Genomic DNA, 18,612 nt, shown 5'->3' with positions numbered 1-18,612 from the left:
TCCAGGGGATCTTCCCAACTCAGGGAACCCAGGTCTCCTGCATTGTAGCTGGATTCTTTACCATCTGAGCCACCAGGGAAGCCCAAGAATACTGGAGTAGGTAGCCTATCCCTTCTCCCGGGGGACGTCCCAACCCAGGAATCAAACCAGGGTCTCCTGCATTGCAGGCAAATTCTTTAACAGCTCAGCTTCCCTGCGAAGTGCTTCTCTTTTCTTGCTATTAGATATTGGACTAGTCATCTAATCACCAATTTGAGTATCCATTTCTCATCTGTAAAATGCCGCTGACACCTACCTCATTGTGAGAATTAACTAAGCAAATAATGTGATCCCCCCGACGCGCACACACAGCATGGTATCTAGTAAAAGTATGATGTTTTTATAAGTGTTCCCTTCCCATTGTACACTGCTGTTTAATGCTGACAAAATTGTTGTATAGTATTTATAAAATGTGCTTGGTAATGACCAAACTAATGCTTTAAAAATGGCTTCTATGAATGCTGGCTGACGAAACTCTACCAATTAATAATATCTATCCTATGTGGGGATTATAAAAAAACAGGATTGTATTTAAGCACAGTGATGAAATAGCAACTCCGGCATATACTGTGTGTAAGGTGTTTTTTGTGGCTGACGCTGCTACTCTACAAACTAAGTGGGATTTTGGTATTGCTTTTGTTGGCATATAGAACAAGTGAAGTCACTCAGTCGTGTCCGACTCTTTGCGACCCTGTGGACTGTAGCGCACCAGGCTCCTCTGTCCATGGGATTCTCCAGGCAAGAATACTGGAGTGGGTTGCCATTTCCTTCTCCAGGGGATCTTCCCGACCCAGGGATCAAACCCAGGTCTCCTGCATTGCAGGCAGACGCTTTAACCTCTGAGCCACTGTATCTTACATAATTGAGGATGCCTATTATGCTGTTGCTTTTAGGTCATTTTATTTTTTGGTGAAAAGGATTTCCCAATCTGGCTAAGGTTGTATGTTCTTTATTTCTTATTAAATAGTTAATTAAGACCAGAATGTCGTTTAACTAAAATGAAGACCCAGATACCAAATACATTTTAAAATTCTTGAGCTCTGCATGAGTGACCAAACTCTTTTATCCTAGCATGCCCCCAAGTCCCTGGAACATTTGAATATCTGTGCCTCCTCTCACCAGAGTAGTGATCTAAAGCCTCTGCTTTCCTTGGTGGGAGGGGGAGAGAAGCCCACTCACGGGCAGCTCTCTTCAGTTTACAGTGCGCCTGCAGACGCAGTTTCTTATTTGATCTTCACAGCAGTCTTGGAAAGGAGCAGAGCTGATATTATATCCATTAACAAGTGAGGACATACGGGTCCCAAGACATTCGTGAGTTGCCCAAGCTCACATTGCTACTAAATGGATAACATGAGGCTTAACCCCAAGTCTTCTGATTCTAAATCTAAGGCTTTCTCACTCTCCCATGTTCTTATTCCCATTATAAATTAACAGACCCATTTAGTATCTTATCAAATACGGATGTCAATCAATAAGGCAGGTGGATTTCTAAAACTTTTTTGATTCTAACCACCACATAGGCATTTAGGGAAGAAAAATTGTAATGTGGGGCCTGCTTATCTTTCAGTCAGAGACTCTGGATCTCTTGTACAGTGTATTGATCCCAAATTGTTTTTATTTAAGAAGGGTAAAACAATATGAAATGTTTTATTCTAACACAAAAATGTATCCATGGAAAAGTGATAAAATTTGCAGTGGTAAATACCATGTGAGATTTTAATTGAAAGTATGAATACTTTATTAACGTTAAAAAGGGATTGCCGAGAACTTCCCTGGCGGCCCAGTGATGGGACCTTGCTTTCCAACGCCAGGGGTGCAGGTTCCGTCTCCGGTCAGGGTTCTAGCATCCCACATGCCTTGTGGCCAATGGACCAAAACAAAGAACAGAAACAATGCTTTAACAAATTGAATAGGGACTTTGAAAATGGTCTACATTAAAAAAGAAAAATCTTAAAAAGAAGTACCGTGTTGTTCTTGCATTTCACATGAGGTCTCTTTATTTAGTTGTAGATGCATGAAGAACTTTTCCTTACCTAGTTATGTGAGTTTCCTCTGCCTTTGTATCTTCAAGCCTTTTGGCCTCTGTTTATAATTGGATATGACTGAACACTCATGATTTAAAAATGTATTTATGACATTATGACTTAAAAATATGTCATTCATAGACTTTTTACCCAATTACAGAGAAAACATTGAACTCAGGTTCTGAGCCATTGGTTCTGTGGCTCAGACATGAGACTACGTTTTCATTCCAAAGCAATCAGCATTGATGTAGCTTTCTGGATTATCATACCTTCTTTGTACTCTCAGGGTTGTCTTGAGGCATCTCAGACGTGTGTGGAAGCATTTGAAAACCATAACAATATGTTACATGCTTTCATTCATGCATGAGTCTTCTGATTGAGAGTTGAACTGTGAAGAAGGCTGAGTGCCGAAGAATTGATGCTTTTGAACTGTGGTGCTGGAGAAGACTCTCGAGAGTCCCTTGGACTGCAAGGAGATCCAACCAGTCCATTCTGAAGGAGATCAACCCTGTGATTTCTTTGGAGGCAATGATGCTGAAGCTGAAACTCCAGTACTTTGGCCACCTCATGCGAAGAGCTGACTCATTGGAAAAGACTCTGATGCTGGGAGGGATTGGGGGCAGGAGGAGAAGGGGACGACTGAGGATGGGATGGCTGGATGGCATCACTGACTTGATGGACATGAGTCTGAGTGAACTCCGGGAGATGGTGATGGACAGGGAGGCCTGGCATGCTGCGATTCATGGGGTCGCAAAGAGTCGGACACGACTGAGCGACTGAACTGAACTGAACTGAACTGAACTGAGACTTTTTGTCATAAGACATTTTGCTCCATGAGCTCATAAGTTGGAATAGACCAGGAAAACACTTAAATCCAGCAAAGTCTTGCAGATAAGGAGTGAATGGTTGGTGGGGAATAAGCCACCATGGAAATAGCAGATGAAACTTGAAAATTTTTTCTCAGCTTAATAACCAGTCTCTTCATTCTTTCATCAGTATTTATTGAACACCTAGTGAGCACTAGGACACCATCAATGTTCACAATTAGTAAATTAAGATGCTGCTGCTGTCCTCCAGGAGCTTACAGGGGAAGACAGTTACAGGCAAGAGACAACATAGGTTAATAAATATAAAACTCTGAAATATGTAATAAAATATTTTGAGGCATATAAATGTAAAACTATATTTTAATGATGTATAAATTATATACAGTTTAGATAAATTTAATTACCTAAAATATGGATCTGTTCTACTTGGTAAACCATCTGAACATTCCCTACGTTAATATTAGAGAGCTCTTAAGGAAAGCACCTTGCTGCTGCCACCTTGATGCTAGTCCCTGGTGGCTAGTATTTCTTAAGAGGAGAAACCTGGGTTTGAATCCTAGCTCTGCCACTTTTTAACTGTTGAACTTATTTGTGTCTCGGTTTCTTTAACATTTTTTTCATGGCATTTTTATGATTTATGTATTTATTTCTGGTTACCCTGGGTCTCCATTGCTGTGCATGGGCTTTCTCTCGTTGCAGTACACAAGCTTCTCTTTGTGGTGGCTTCTTTTGCTGCAGAGCATGGGCTCTAGGGCTCGCAGGCTACAGTAGTTGCGGCACATGGGCTTAGTAGTTGCAGTTCCTGGGCTCTCAAGCACAGGCTCAGTAGTTGTGGCGCATGGGCTTAGTGGCCCCATGGCATGTGGAATCTTCCCAGACCAGGGGTTGAACCTATGCCCTCTGCATTGGCAGGCAGATTCTTAACCACTGGACCACCAAGGAAGTTCTGAATCTCAGTTTCAATGTCTGTGAAATGGGAATAAAGATAATACCTACCTCACAGTTTACTGTGAGGACTGACTGAGTTAATATTGGGTTGGCCAAAAAGCTCACTTGGGTTTTTACATAACATTTTGTAGAAAAACCCGAACAACAACCCACTATATGTTAGAGTGCTTAGTTGAGTGTCTGGTACACTTCAAAGGCTATAGAAGTGTCCTTGGCAGCTATCATCATCGTCGTCATCATTATTGTTATTGTTTGGCAGGATAAAAGTAAATTGAGTAAAGTTCTCAAGAAAGAATTTTCTCCTCAGCCCCTGAAAATTACTGTAAATGTCGCAAGATAAAGGAAGGAAACTAAACTTTTGTTAATCATCAGCTATGTGGTAGGCTGGACTTCCCAGGTGGCTCAGTGGTAAAGAATCTGTCTGTCAATGCAGGAGATGTGGGTTCAGATCTCTGGGTTGGGAAGATCCCCTGAAGAAGGAAATGGCAACCCACTCCAGTATTCTTGCCTGGAGAATCCCCATGGACAGAGGAGCCTGGCGGGCTACAGTCCATGGGGTCGCAAAGAGTCGGACACGACTTAATGACTAAACAACAACAATGTGCCAGGCAGCTTACTAGGATTTTACCTGCATTTTCATTTAATCTTTACGCCAGTGCTCTGACGTAGATGAGAAAACAGGCTTAGAGAAATTAGATTGCTTGCGTAAGGTCTGGTACGGCCACTGTGATGATAACTGGTCTCTGTTAGTCTGCATCCTATACTCTTCTTGCCTTGCACATGCCACAAAGCCTGAGAGTTCAGCAAGTTTCACTTATAATAGGTGCAATTGGAATTTGCTTGTTTGGCACTTTATCTGTAATAACTATTTAAAGGGATGTCTTCTACATTTTTAGTTTGGTCCTATTGCAGTGATTTGTTCTATATATCTGAATTTTCACCACCCCCCCATTCAAAACTATATTACAGTAGTATAAACAATATAAATGGGACCTAGATGGAAACTATTTGAATGAGGGTAGTCTTATTAATAGTTTGCAGAATTAATCTGACCCATTATAACTTTCCAGTTTTCAAGATCACCGTCATAAGTATTGAAGTCACTGCTCGACAGATTAATAGCTATTTCATAGGTCTTTTACGCTTAGCCTCTGTGTAGTTATGTATACTAGGTGCTCGGTATAGAACTGATTGTTTTGGCCAGCTTTTGGGTACATCCAGAATGAGTTCAAGTAACTTGGATTTTAAAGTAATTAAGTTAACTTTTAACCATTTGCTGTTTTTATATTAAAAGCAGGGTTGAAAATTTGGACAGGAAAGAGGGAAATTTTATGAGGAATTCCCTGGTGGTCCAGTGGTTAGGATCCTGTGCTTTCACCGCCAAGGGTGTGGGTTCAGTCTCTGGTTGGGAAACTAAGATCCCACAAGTGGCACGGTGTGCCCCTCCCCCCAGCTAAAGTAACAAGGGAAAGGATATAGTTGTAAAACACCCATCCATACAGTGTCAGCTTAGCTTCCTGAATAAGGTTGCCTCAAACCCCCAACCTAGAATGTGTGCAAGTTGTAAGCTCTTCTCTTCCTAAAAATATTTGTGTATTTCCTGGATTTTCAGTTCACTTCAGTCGCTCAGTCGTGTCCGACTCTTTGCGACCCCATGAATCACAGCACGCCAGGCCTCCCTGTCCATCACCCTCTCCCGGAGTTCACTCAGATTCACATCCATCAAGTCAGTGATGCCATCCAGCCATCTCATCCTCTGTCATCCCCTTCTCCTCCTGCCCTCAATCCCTCCCAGCATCAGAGTCTTTTCCAATGAGTCAACTCTTCACATGAGGTGGCCAAAGTACTGGAGTTTCAGCTTTAGCATCATTCCTTCCAAAGAAATCCCAGGGCTGATCTCCTTCAGAATGGACTGGTTGGATCTCCTTGCAGTCCAAGGGACTCTCAAGAGTCTTCTCCAACACCACAGTTCAAAAGCATCAATTCTTCGGCACTCAGCCTTCTTCACAGTCCAACTCTCACATCTATACACGACCGCAGGAAAAACCATAGCCTTGATGAGACGGACCTTAGTCGGCAAAGTAATGTCTCTGCTTTTGAATATGCTATTTAGGTTGATCATAACTTTTCTTCCAAGGAGTTGCCATCATGCAATTGCTTCTGCCTCCTGGGCCCTGTTTTTCTTGCCTTGTGCCTCTGATATGCAGCATAATGTCCTCAGATGGGATACTTGGCTTCTTCTCTGATTCTCAGAAAGGCCCTGTTCATACACAGCATTTGTGTTCTTAGTACACCTAACTGAAGAAAGGAGGAAAAACGAGTGAGCCCTATATTGCATTCATGCAACTTCCCTTTAAGGCATTCTTGTTCTGAAAATGTTCCAGACCTCCCTTAACTGGAGAACTTCACCTCCCCCTCAACCCCAGCTTCACTCTGCTATACTGTTCTTTTCTTCTCCTCCTGTTCCTCTCATCATCCTTCTCTCTGTTCCTTTCAGAGATAAAACAAGTTCTTCTCCTCATCTAATATAAAGCAGTTCCCCTTTCTTGACCATCATTCTGGGATCTTGACAGCCATTCTGCAGGGAACCATCCATCCCAAGGGGACTGGACCTGAGTGGTGGGAGACCCTATTGAGGGAACATGTTTTCAACAAGAGAGTGTCTTCTAAGAGAAATTCTTGTGTTAGTTATTAGGATGGCAAAATAGAGAACTTTTCATCTTGTTACATGGTGGCAGACAGTGTGTTAATTTCAAGTTTATTGAATCCTGCCTCCTGAATACAGTGTGAGAAACCTAAAAAATGATTGTGCACGTAATGTGTCCAAATTCTAGATAGCTTAGACTAATACAGTGTTCTTGTGCATAGAATGTATGCTGCTTACCTAAAAGACATGAAGCCACCTAACACAAAGATGTCACCACTTGGCATCTTGCATCATTACATGTTTCACTTACACAGAAAGAATTTGGGCTTTTGAAACACAATTATTTTTGTTGCCATGAATTTGTTTTGTTTTTTTTTTTTCTGACAGTTTCAAGCTATATGCAAGGGCAGTGTGTAATCTTTAAAACCTAAAATAAACACAGAAGTGCATCTTTTCAGGAAGTAAACCTTTCATACTTCCATCAGTCTATTCATAAATGACTTAATGTTTGATTGCTCTTAGTGGAAAAAAAAATTGCAGCTTTTTATCCTCACTCTTTTACCTCAGTTTTGAAGACTTGGGGAGTTCACTAAACTGCACTGTAATATACTGATCCTGTTTTTTGAATTTATAAATAAAATTCATGAAATTGTTTTTCTCTTGCTATATAGCAGCCTGACCTGACAGATTTTTCCCCCCGTAGGTAATAGAGACGAGGAGACCTAACCAATGACTGTGGAGTAATATGGAAGAAGATGGGAAAAACTTGTTTAATGGGTAAGAAATAAAACTGTAATAAAAAGTTGTTCGTGGAAACTATCACAGCAGTATTATGTAATACTAGGCTTCAGTAGGTGGCCAAGATTGGTATCCTGTTAGGGCGAGTGCTCAGCCACTGTCTTTGTCTTATCACCATTCTGAACTTTCATCGCCTTCTTTCTTCTTACCCTTGTGACTTTTTAAATGCTATGAATTAACTTAAGAGGAGACACAGCTATATTTGAAAATAAACACAGGACCTGGAGACCAGCCCCCATAGTAAAACAGTTCTTGGGTAAGTCTTGGCGCTTACTGTTGGTTGGATAGAGACCATATCTGTCATGACCTGTCTAGAGTGTTAGCAGCCCCTTCTCACTCCCCAGATACTGCCGGCTGCTGTGATGTTAGGCTCACCCTGGGGATCCTGTTCTTTAGCCAAGTGCAGATTGTGTGTCAGGTGGTAATCAAATAGAATTCTACGGACAATCCAATAAAAAGGTGTTACTGAGTTTATGATATAAAAATTTATACAAGTCCGTACATGCTTATTGTCAATAATTCAAACATTACAAAGAACAAAAACGTTCTGTTCGAATCTTAGCCACCCCCCCCCCACCCCGCCCCATATATGTAAGTGCATGATGTCTTTTTCTTTGCCTGCTGGTTCAAAACTTGCACTTAGGAACCAGACTGTTTTTGACTAGCCATTAGTAGCTTGACATTCGGGCAGGTTAATTTCTCTTTGCCTCAGTTCCTTGAGTATAAGTGGGAACAATAAAATGCCTATCTCATAGCGATGTTGAAGATTGATTAGTTAATCTATATTAAAAAAAAACTTGAAAGAATGCCCAAAACATAGTGAGTGTTCAGTAAATGTTAGCTGTAGTTTTCTTCTGTATCCCAGTTAGCATTTTTATGTACCAGCCTTCCATAGATGAATCTTGTGATACACTGCAAGAGGTAAGCCTTCTTGGATAAAGTCAATCCTGATGTCAAGGATTTTTAATTTTTTCCATGAGTGTTTCCTTTCTTGGCTTCAAGCTTCATTTCTCGCAGAGTATGCTACAAGACTATGCGTGAGAATAGAGTTATACACCCTCATCTCTTACTACATATCATATCATGGTGTAAATAATGCTTACAGGTATGTAGGAATTAACAAGCATCTTCGGGCTGTGATAGTTTTATCTTGCCCATAAAAGTATCTGTGTCAAAAAGGATGCACAGTTCTCTTGTTTCTAGATAGCTGTGTTACATTTTCTGTTAAGATTCCTTTAATCTATTTTGAAGGACAAATCTTCTTGAGTTTTCTTTTCTTCTTGTTTCACAGAATCACAATAGTTTTGAAAATGTCTGGTATCTTTTCCATGGCTAGTCAGCACTTCCTTAGGTGATACAGGCAGCTACTTATTTTAAGAGAGAAGGACACTAAAACAGTCATCTCTTTTTAATATTTCCCTTTTGTATTGTTCCAGGGCTCTATTAGGTTATAATGGACAATTTTTTTCTGCTGTGACTATTTTAGAAGACAAATATATAAAAACAGAGGTTGACATTCACTGAGTATTCTGTGTCAGGCACCATTTTAAGTGCTTTTCTCATTTATTCATTAGTGAATTTAATCCTATCATCCACTTATGCTGCCGCTGCTGCTACTGCTAAGATGCTTCAGTCGTGTCTGACTCTGTGCTACCCCTCAGACAGCAGCCCACCAGGCTCCCCCGTCCCTGGGATTCTCCAGGCAAGAACACCGGAGTGGGTTGCCATTTCCTTCTCCAATGCATGAAAGTGAAAAGTGAAAGCGAAGTCGCTCAGTCGTGTCCGACTCTTAGCGACCCCATGGACTGCAGCCTACCAGGCTCCTCCGTCCATGGGATTCTCCAGGCAAGAGTACTGGAGTGGGTTGCCATTGCCTTCTCTGCATCCACTTATGAGGCAGATGCTGTTATTATCTTCATTTTAAAAGCTGAGAAAAATGAGGCATTGATTAACTTGCTCAAAGTCACATCACAAGTGGCAGCTTCAGGATTCAAACCCAGGTCCTCCACTCTGGAGCCTGTGCTGTTAACCAGTGGGGTGCTGGCCTAGTTTTTGATCAACTTAGAAGATTCGCTAAGGTGCACAGGGATTTAAGTAAGATAATAAAGTCAAATATCACCTGAAAAAGTCACCATAACCGATCTGTTTCTGCTTGCTTGTGAGAAAGGAAATTTTAAATCATGCTTCTTCTTAAGTTTGGGAAAAATAATGGTGTGAGATGATGTGAGATTCACAAATAATTAGTTTTTTCTTGACCATACTTAAATGAATACAACTGTTTTACTTCTTTATGAATTGTTTGTAGTAGATAGAAATCACCTGACTCTAGCTAAGGAACAGTACATGTTAAGTGAGTTGATTTGTAGATTACTATTTAATTGCTGCTCATGGAAACATGCAGACAGAAGGACTGAACTGTGCAGCAGTTTGTAACTGGTTGGTAATTAGAAATTGTTCTTTTGTCCTGTTAAATAATATTTGACTGACAGTCAGCAGGAAGTTGTTGAAGAGAAGAAAAGGCAGGAGAAAAGGCGATATGGGTCTTGTAATTAGAGTGTCACTTATAAGTGATGATCTAAAAAAGTAAAGGTACATGAGCAGCCGACATTTATATAGGAACTGGAAGGAGTTAGAGTCCGTGGTTTTTGGTTTTTGTTCTGTTTTGTCTTGTCAGAGAGAAATACTGGCTTTTCTTCAAATAGCAATTTCATTTCCTGTTGAAATATGGTAAAGTACAAAGAGTAAGCAACATTTAAAGTAACACAAGCACACTGACGAAATAGTTCAGCTTTCCTGTAAAGTGTGGCTACAAGCAGTGATGTTTCCCCCTCTCCATCTTTTTGAACTCTCTTTCCTTGAGAATCCCTTCTGAATGTTCGTAACAGTGATGGCTGTTAGTGTACTCTTTGCCGCACTTAGATACTCTTTACCACAGTGTCTTAAAGGGTGGCCAGGAGCCCCTGAAACTTTCGGGAGTCAAAGCTAATTTCATAACAGTATTAAAACATACTTGCATACGAGTATGCAGTAGAGTTTTCCAAAGACAGCATGATGTACAAAGAATGGAGGGAAGAGATAGGGAGTGTGGGATCTACATATATTCTCTGCTATATTTAAAATGGACAGCCAGCAAGGACCTGCTGTACAGCACACAGAACTCTGCTCAGTGTTATGTGGCAGCCTGCACAGGAGGGGAGTTTAGGGGAGAATGGATACATGTATGTGTATGGCTGAGTCCCTTTGCTGTGTACCTAAAACTATTACAACACTGTTAATTGACTTTACTCCAATATAAAACAGAAAGTTTAAAAATAAATAAACACATATCCTCTTCTCTGAAAGAAAGAAAAAAAGAAATAGCAGAATCCAGCTGTCTTACTTATTCCAGGCATTTAAAAGATTTATAAAAATGTAACATACAACCACTTTTCTCACTAGATATATAATGATAATTACTGAGGTTTATTTCTACATTAGCACATTACAATGACCCCAATATAGGCAAGAAAGTCATGGCGCTCTCTCTAATGACTGGGCGGACTGTGCCTGCCACACAGCATCCCATGTAGATTCTAATGACATCCCAGTTGAGTGCAGCTGTGTCCCCCAGATTAGAAAAGTGAAAATGCTGTTCCTTTTTCATAGTTGTGCTAGAGGATATGATAAAGATTACATTGGTTGTTTCCAGCTTTGGGAGGACCAGAAGGCCTTCCTGGACAGCCTCTTATTTTTCAGTATTAATTGAGCATCTGTGATGTTGCAGTCTTGTTTTAGGGCTGGAAATGTCAGTGAACAACAACAGCAAAAAAACCCCTCTACCCTCATGGGGCTTCCATCCCAGCCTTTGAGTCTTTTGCTGTAGTAACAGCTCCCTCTTGAGGGCAGTCTGAGTTCATGGCAGTGTAGCTATGGTGGGTCTTGAACACTGACCGCTGTTTCTCAGTGGCTAAGAACCGAGAATAAAGTGGGAGCTGCTTGACATTTTGCAATTTTTTTTTAAAGGCACCAAACGGTTTGGGATTTTTCAAATCTTATCTAGAACCCCAATATAACAATAAAAGTGGGCCTGTCCAGTCACCAGTATTATGGTTGTTTTAATCTTATCTTGTTTTCAAAGTTAGCACCACTTTTTTCAAGAAGTGTAACTTTTAAAAAAATTCAGTACCAACTGATGTTAAATTTATTCTAATTATTTTTTATTTGTTGAAGGAAAAATATTCAGATATGTGTGAGATTTTCATTGCCTGGTGAGTTGCTCCCAAGACTCTATAATTTGTTTAATAGACTTTTATACAGAAGGAGACTACTTCGCTCATTAGATGGAATCACTTAATAATGACTACAAGGTTAACTAATGCGGCCATCAGACTCCTGCTCAGCATTTGGATGTCTCTTGTATCACTCACAACTTCAGCATTTCTGAATGCACACGACTGGGAATACCATTAGAATATTAATGGAAAAAGAAGCTGACGTGCAAAATGTGAATGGCCAAAAGTCATCTCTAAAGATTATTTTAACCTTTTTAATTTCCAGGAGTTCTGCATCAAACTTGGCCTTCCAACTTAAGAAATTCTCAACTGTATCAGGAATGCCATGAAATAATTGCTTTCCAGCTGCTTCTGCTTCTTTTTGTTGCTTTTCTTCTCTTACAGTTTTTATTTGATCTGCCCTTTCACTTAATTTTTCCTGCATCGCTGTCACTAGAGTAAAGAGCATCACCATACCAGGGCTTTCTTCTTGCCTGAAATGCTGATAATTTAATGTCTGCGACATTATTCATAATTTCTGTGAAATTATTCTGCAACATCATTATCTTCTAGGTTTACCTGGGAGATTATTTCCTAGAGGGGCGCTTCATCCAGGTACTTCTTACTGTATGTAGATTTGAGGATAGTCTGGACAGTTTCATCACTTTCTTCGGCCTCAGATGTTACAGTAATGGTGAAGCTGGGTAGATTTTCTGATAACACTTAGCAGGACCTTGTCAAGTGAAGCACTACTGAAAGAGACTGCGGTCTCAGGAGAATCCATTCATATTCTGGAATACTCTTTGTTAGGGGGGGTTGAATTAATGTACAATCAAGCTGTGAAGGAATTATGGTAGCTTGCATGGCTCCTTGCCATCGTCTGTCATGGGGACCCTTGATCATGCCCGTGAATTGCCTAGACATCCTGTCTGCTGTGGCATTGGCTAAGCAGGCTCAGATGCAAAGATCCAGGCTGAGAGGCCTGTGGCCCAAAGCCAGACCAGGAGCAGCACCCGACACTGGCCTCCACCACCTCCCTTGGCAACCTTCTAAAAGGAGAAGGTAACTTCTGAATCCATACCTTCTTCACTTACTGCCTGATCTGTGTGCAGCGCTCCCGCCTACTGTCTTTCCTTTGGCAGTCCCTCAGACCCGTCTTCCCGAGGAAAGCTTTGTTTACAGGCCCCTGAATGACCTTGCTTGTTCTTCCCCAGTATTCTATAGACTATAATAGCCAGAAGGACACAACCACAAGGTCAGTTAATAAAACAAACAATATAAGCAGGTTCATATGTAGTAAAATAGAACTGTTTATAAGTAGCTCTAAAAAGCAGGTGGCAAAAAATAAAAAATAAATAAAAAGCAGGTGGCTTCTGTTCTGTAGATCAGCGTTTCTCAAACCCATGACGTGTGTGTACCACTGCATGGTTTTTACCAGTCCAGTAACATCTGTTGAGTTAACTTAATATTTTTCTGTAAACCAGATTACTTTTTTTTAACGTAAAAGCCTACTTCCTCACCCTAAAAAAGATACCTACGGAGATATGGATTTTCTATTATTTTATAAGACACATAACCATATTTGACTACTGCGTTTAAAGATACTTGCCTCTGGAGAGTTCCATTTTTGGATAAGATGAAGTAAGCACACTCTGCCTAGTGTCTCCCGCTGAATGCAGCTAAAATCCTGGATAGAACTCATGGACCAGCAATTTAAGGACTCTGAGAAGTCAATAGTAGCAGGTGGATTAGAAAAGACCAGGATTTTAAATACAGCTACGAATATCCCCTGGCCTGGGTGGAGTGCAGTCCACCCTGGAAGTGGGAATCAGGCATGGAAAGAGAGAGCTCTAGAAGAAACCCTCCAATCTTGACTTGATGGGGAAGGAGACTTCTAATGCTCAGAGAAAGAGGTGTAGAAACTTCCTCCCTTAAAAAAGCATCCCTCCCTTCTCCCAGGCCCCAGCCACCAGGCAGTCTTGTGGTGTCGTTGCTGGCAGTGACAGCAGCAGGACCCACAGCCGCCTGAAAATCCTAAGCGAGGGGAACCGTCCCCTCCAGTTGTCGGTGTTGTTTGGTCACTAAGTTGTGTCTGACACTTTGAGACCCCATGAACTGCAGCACGTCAGGCCTCCCTGTCCTTCACGGTTTCCTTGAGTTCCCTCCAGTTAGAGAAGCGATAGTCCTAAAAAGGACCCCTCACTTTTTTTCTTTCTCCTTGTCTTTCTGCTGCCTAGCTCTCAAAATATCTGAGAGAACAGGATAGCAAAGGCCTCAGCTTTCTGGCTGGAAGACAGAAAGGAACTAAAAGGTACCTAGGAAGACAGTGGAGGAGGAGGAGCTCAGGAAACCAAGCCTTCAGAGTTATCTGTGCACTCCTGGGTCCCCTCCTTAACACGCTGCATGAATCTGGTCCTGAAGAGCACACAAAAACTATTAGAATTGATTATGCGATAAATAACTGCCCAGGGCCTAGACTGGCCACTGGCTAGCCCTCATGCCAGACAGTGCTAATATTTCTGCAAAGGCTTTCACTGAGGAACTGATATACTTTTATTTATTTATTTATGGCTGTGCTGGGTCTTTGTTGCTGCGAGGCTACTTCTCATTGCTGTGGCTTCTCTTGTTGCAGAGCACAGGCTCTGGGGCACGCGGGCTCCAGTAGTTGCGGCTCGCATGCTCTGGAGCAAAGGCTCAATAGAAGAACTGATACTTAAACCTTACCTCACAGAAGGGTTGGTTGGGACTTGTGATCTGAATCCCACCAGGTTGGATTGCAAATATCAACATTTTCCTTAGGATTTAAGCAAGACTCAGAATCTCACAATATTCAAAATGTCCAAGATACAAAATGATTCAACCTGCATGTGGATTATGCCCTTCCCCTTCAGTTTGATTGGCAAAGCTAGGCCACATGCCCACTGCTAGACTTGTGACCATTGCCTGTGCACAAACTGGCTGAGACCTCACAGGGCCCATCCCTGGAGCTAGTGCTGAAGTCAGCTTCTGCTGAAGCACATGGCCTCGTGGAGGAAGAGTGGCTACTCCAGGTGCAAGCAAAGACCAGCTCCTCCTTTTAGACGTCATTGCTAAGAGTCGGGCACGACTGAGCGGCTTCACTTTCCCTTTTCACTTTCATGCATTGCAGAAGGAAATGGCACCCCACTCCAGTGTTCTTGCCTGGAGAATCCCAGGGACAGAGGAGCCTGGTGGGCTGCCGTCTGTGGGGTCGCACAGAGTCGGACACGACTGAAGTGACTTAGCAGCAGCAACAGCAGAGCTTATCTAACTGTGTTCTCAGATTTTAAGGGACTTTTCTATAATAGGTACAGAGAGGATTGAGAAGAGGTGATCTCTCCTAGGACTCATTACAAATTTTATTAGGCCCTTTATATGTTTTCCCTTTGTGTATGATTCTATTTTTATTTTTTAGCAGATGGGTAAACATGCCTCGAGGCTAACCATCACTTTAGCTCTGAGTTAAATAACCAGTTGAAGAATACAGATGTAATGAGCTACACCTTAGCCTTTGTAGCTGAAGATGCCTGACCAATAATTACCATCTCGCTAGCGGGTCCCCACCAGCTGCCCAGGCTGGTCCATGATTTGCAGCTGTGTGGAGTTTGGCATAGTGTGCACCTGCCATCCTCTCTTCAGAAAAGAGATACTCCAGGTGCTCGTCAATGCTCCCTAGGCTTATCAGCCGCTGTGATTTCTCTGGGTCCCCAGTGGTGCTGTATCATTTGAAGTTTTGCTTTAGTGTGTCTTCAAAGTGTTTCCTTTCCGTATTCTGCTTGAGTTATCTCCGTGCAGTTCATTACACAGCAGCTACTTGAGAATGCAAAGCAGAGCATCTCAGAGAGCATGCTTGAGAGAGAGGCTCCTGAAAGTGGTGAAGCCGATTAATATTTCATATTCTTAAAGCCTTAAGTGTGTCAGATTTTGAATTGGGCAAACATTTTTCATCTGAAAAATATCTAGAAGAAGGTAGTTTTAAATTGTAAACAAACCTGCCGCATTAAAATGGCAGGATCAGATTGTGAGGGACTAAGTTGGATTCTACTTGAAGAGGTGTGCAGTAATGTGATTTATAAAATATATATATATATACTGATCATGCAGATGACCAAAATATGTTTCTCACATATATTTGGTCTTTGTGCATAATTCCTGGCTCACAGCTCCAAAACCCCGTGGAATTTCCCATGTTGAGTGATGGAGGTGTAGTTGGCTATGTTAATGAAATGACTTTTGAAAAGCACCTGAGGACAGGGTCTGGTTGCCCACAGAACCACCCGTGTGATTAGAGGGTGGGAACTTTTAATTTCACCACCTGACCTCTGCAGTGGGGATAGGGGTGGAGATTGAATTAGTCCCCAGTGCTCAGTGATTTAAGAAATCATGCCTATGTAATGAAACTGCCATAAAAACCTAAAAGGTTTGGGCTCAAAGAGCTTCCATGCTGGGAAACCAGAATGTTTCCATATGCCACTGTGCTGAGCCCTGAGTTCCATGAAAACACAAGTCCCTTTTAGGACTTCGCCCTTTGAATCTCTTCATCTAGTTGTTGATTCATATCCTTTATGATAAATTGGTAATACAGTAAGTAAACAGAGTTTCCTAACTTCCGTGAGCCATTCTAGCAAATGCATCAAACCCAAAGAGGGAGTCTTGGGAACCTCTAATTGATAGACAGTTGGTCAGAACTACAGGTCACAAATTGAGGTTTCAATTGGTGTCTGAAGCAGAGATGTTTTTGTAGGACTGAACCCTTTACCTGTGGAATCTGATTCCATCACTGGTTAGATAGTGTCAGAATTCAGTTGAATTCTCAGACATGCTGATGGCGTCCAGGAATTAATTGCTTGTTGGTGTGGGGAAGCCTACACACACCACACAGACACACACACACCCTTGAACTGGGTCCAGGAACCTAATGTAAGATGACTGAGAAGAGCCCAGAGTAAGAATTTGCCCCCGAATACCTGTACATTACCTTTATATTATTGGACCAACGGGAAGAGGAGTTTGTGTGGGTAGTGGAAGGATTTCAACAGAGAGCATAATCCTAGTTATAATCCTCCCTTCGCTGGCGGTGCCTGTTTGTGATGTGGAGCAAGTTACAGGGTCGCTTTATATGCTGACAGTCATTTCTTGAGCTCTGACTGTGTGCTGGGCATTGCTGCAAGCATTTTTACAGATGTTAACTCATTTAATTCTCACAACAGCCCTATGAAGTATAAACAATTATTGCCTCCATATTACAGAGAAGGAAACTGAGGCCCAGAAAGATCATTTTCCCAAGGTCATATATAACTAATAACAATAGAGCTTGAACTCCAACCCCAGCAGTTTGGCTTGAACATTTAAGCGCTATGCTATCCTGCTTCTGGGGGCTTCCCAGGTGCTGCTAGTTGTAAAGAACCCACCTGCCAATGCAGGAGACGTAAGAGGCGTGGGTTTGATACCTGAGTTGGGAAGATCCTCTGGAGGAAGGTGCAGCAAGCCACTCCAGTATTCTTGCCTGGAGAATCCCTTGGACAGAGGAGCCTGGCAGGCTGTAGTCCATAGGGTCACAAAAGGTTGGACATGACTAAAATGACTTAGCATGCACGCACATATTGCCTCTAGTTTATTTGTAAAAGACACATTAAAAATATGTGCTATAACTATTTTATAGGGTAGGAAGCTGAAGATGAAATAAAAGTACTTTTAATAAGGAAATAGTTCTCTGCAAAAAAGAAAACATAGTCAAGAGCCCAAAACCAATGTTGGCAATTACCATGAGAAGCCTTTCTCTGTGCCATTTAGAATCGTAGGCTCAGACGGTTAGAAGGCTCTCCAAGGCTTTGGTCTAAGAGGACTTTATCTAAAACAGTAGTTCCCAGATTTTTTTATTTCATAGATCTATAAAATACACACTTGCAGGCACACATGTATGCCAACCCAAACTGTCAGTCTGTTATCACTGTAAAGAAGGGGACTTCACACCAAGAACATTGGAGAGATGTAGTTTCTTAACAAAGAACAGTATTTCCCAAGAACAAAAGAGATAGGCATCTTCCCTTGGCCAGTGGAATTATTGGTCTGGAGAGTAGTTGGGGAATGTCTTCATCTAGACTGGTAGGTTTAGATCCATTTGTGGGGGTAAAAATTACCTTGGGGTAGAGTGAACTCCCAGGTGATTGCATCAGTCATATCAGTTGGAAGCACACTCAGGAAATACCAGTTGAGGTGTAGTTTACCTTGCTTCTTAGTGAAGCTTTTACTGTGTTTGCTTTGGCACCATCAGAAGGGGCCCTTACCTAGTCAGGCTCTCTCTATTTCTCATCTTCCATGTGAGATTGGAAACTCTTGAGTTCACAGGTCTCATTTGTACTGAACAATGTTATATGTTCAGTTCTCATTGTGCTGAACAATGTTATATGTTTCTTCAAAAAGGAAGAAACATATAAAAGTATCATCTTAACCAGTTTTGGTTAAAATGTGATAAAGTTTAAAAAAAAAGAAAAAGGCAAAAAAACTACTTAGATTTCACTGGTGGTCCAGTGGCTAAGACTCCTCGCTCTCAGTGCAGAGGGCCTGGATTCGATCCCTTGTCAGGGAACTAGATCCCACAGGCTGTAACTAAAAGATCCTGTGCGCCACAACTCAGAGCCAGGGCAGCTAAATAAAGGAATATTTTAAAAAACTACTATTTTAGCCATTTCAGTAGTGTTAAGGATATTCACCTCGTTGTGAAACAGAACTTTTTCATCCTGCAAATCTAAAACCCCCTACATACCCTTTTCCTCCTCTCCTCAGTCCCTGGTAACCACCATTATACTTTCTGTTTTAAGGAATTTGACTCTCTGAATATTTTCCATACCTCATGTAAGTGAAATCATACTGTATTTGTCTTTTGGTGACTGGCATATTTTATTTAGCACAATGTCCTTAAGGTCCATCCATGTTGTATTACGTGTCAGAATTCCTTTTTTAAGGCTGAATCTATGCCATTGTACATGTATCAGTTTGTTTATTCATCCATTGATGGGCATTTCTCTGATGATTACTGATGTTGAGCATCTTTTCAGTGC

The 18,612-nt window shown here is 41.6% G+C and overlaps 1 protein-coding gene across 11 annotated transcripts in view; it reads left to right on the top strand.

Moving 5' to 3' along the window:
• The window catches only part of USP49 (ubiquitin specific peptidase 49), an 80,864-nt gene that overhangs the window by 35,893 nt on the left and 26,359 nt on the right, over positions 1 to 18,612 (top strand). For all 11 annotated transcript variants that reach the window (XM_069564416.1, XM_069564423.1, XM_069564421.1 and 8 more), the window contains one exon: positions 7,189 to 7,262. The gene's annotated coding sequence lies outside the window, so the exon portion shown is untranslated. The remainder of the gene's footprint in view (positions 1 to 7,188; positions 7,263 to 18,612) is intronic.

This window comes from Ovis canadensis, chromosome 20 (assembly GCF_042477335.2).
Source record: "Ovis canadensis isolate MfBH-ARS-UI-01 breed Bighorn chromosome 20, ARS-UI_OviCan_v2, whole genome shotgun sequence".
NCBI classification, from domain to species: Eukaryota; Metazoa; Chordata; class Mammalia; order Artiodactyla; family Bovidae; genus Ovis; species Ovis canadensis.
This window is presented reverse-complemented; position numbering and strand designations above follow the sequence as displayed.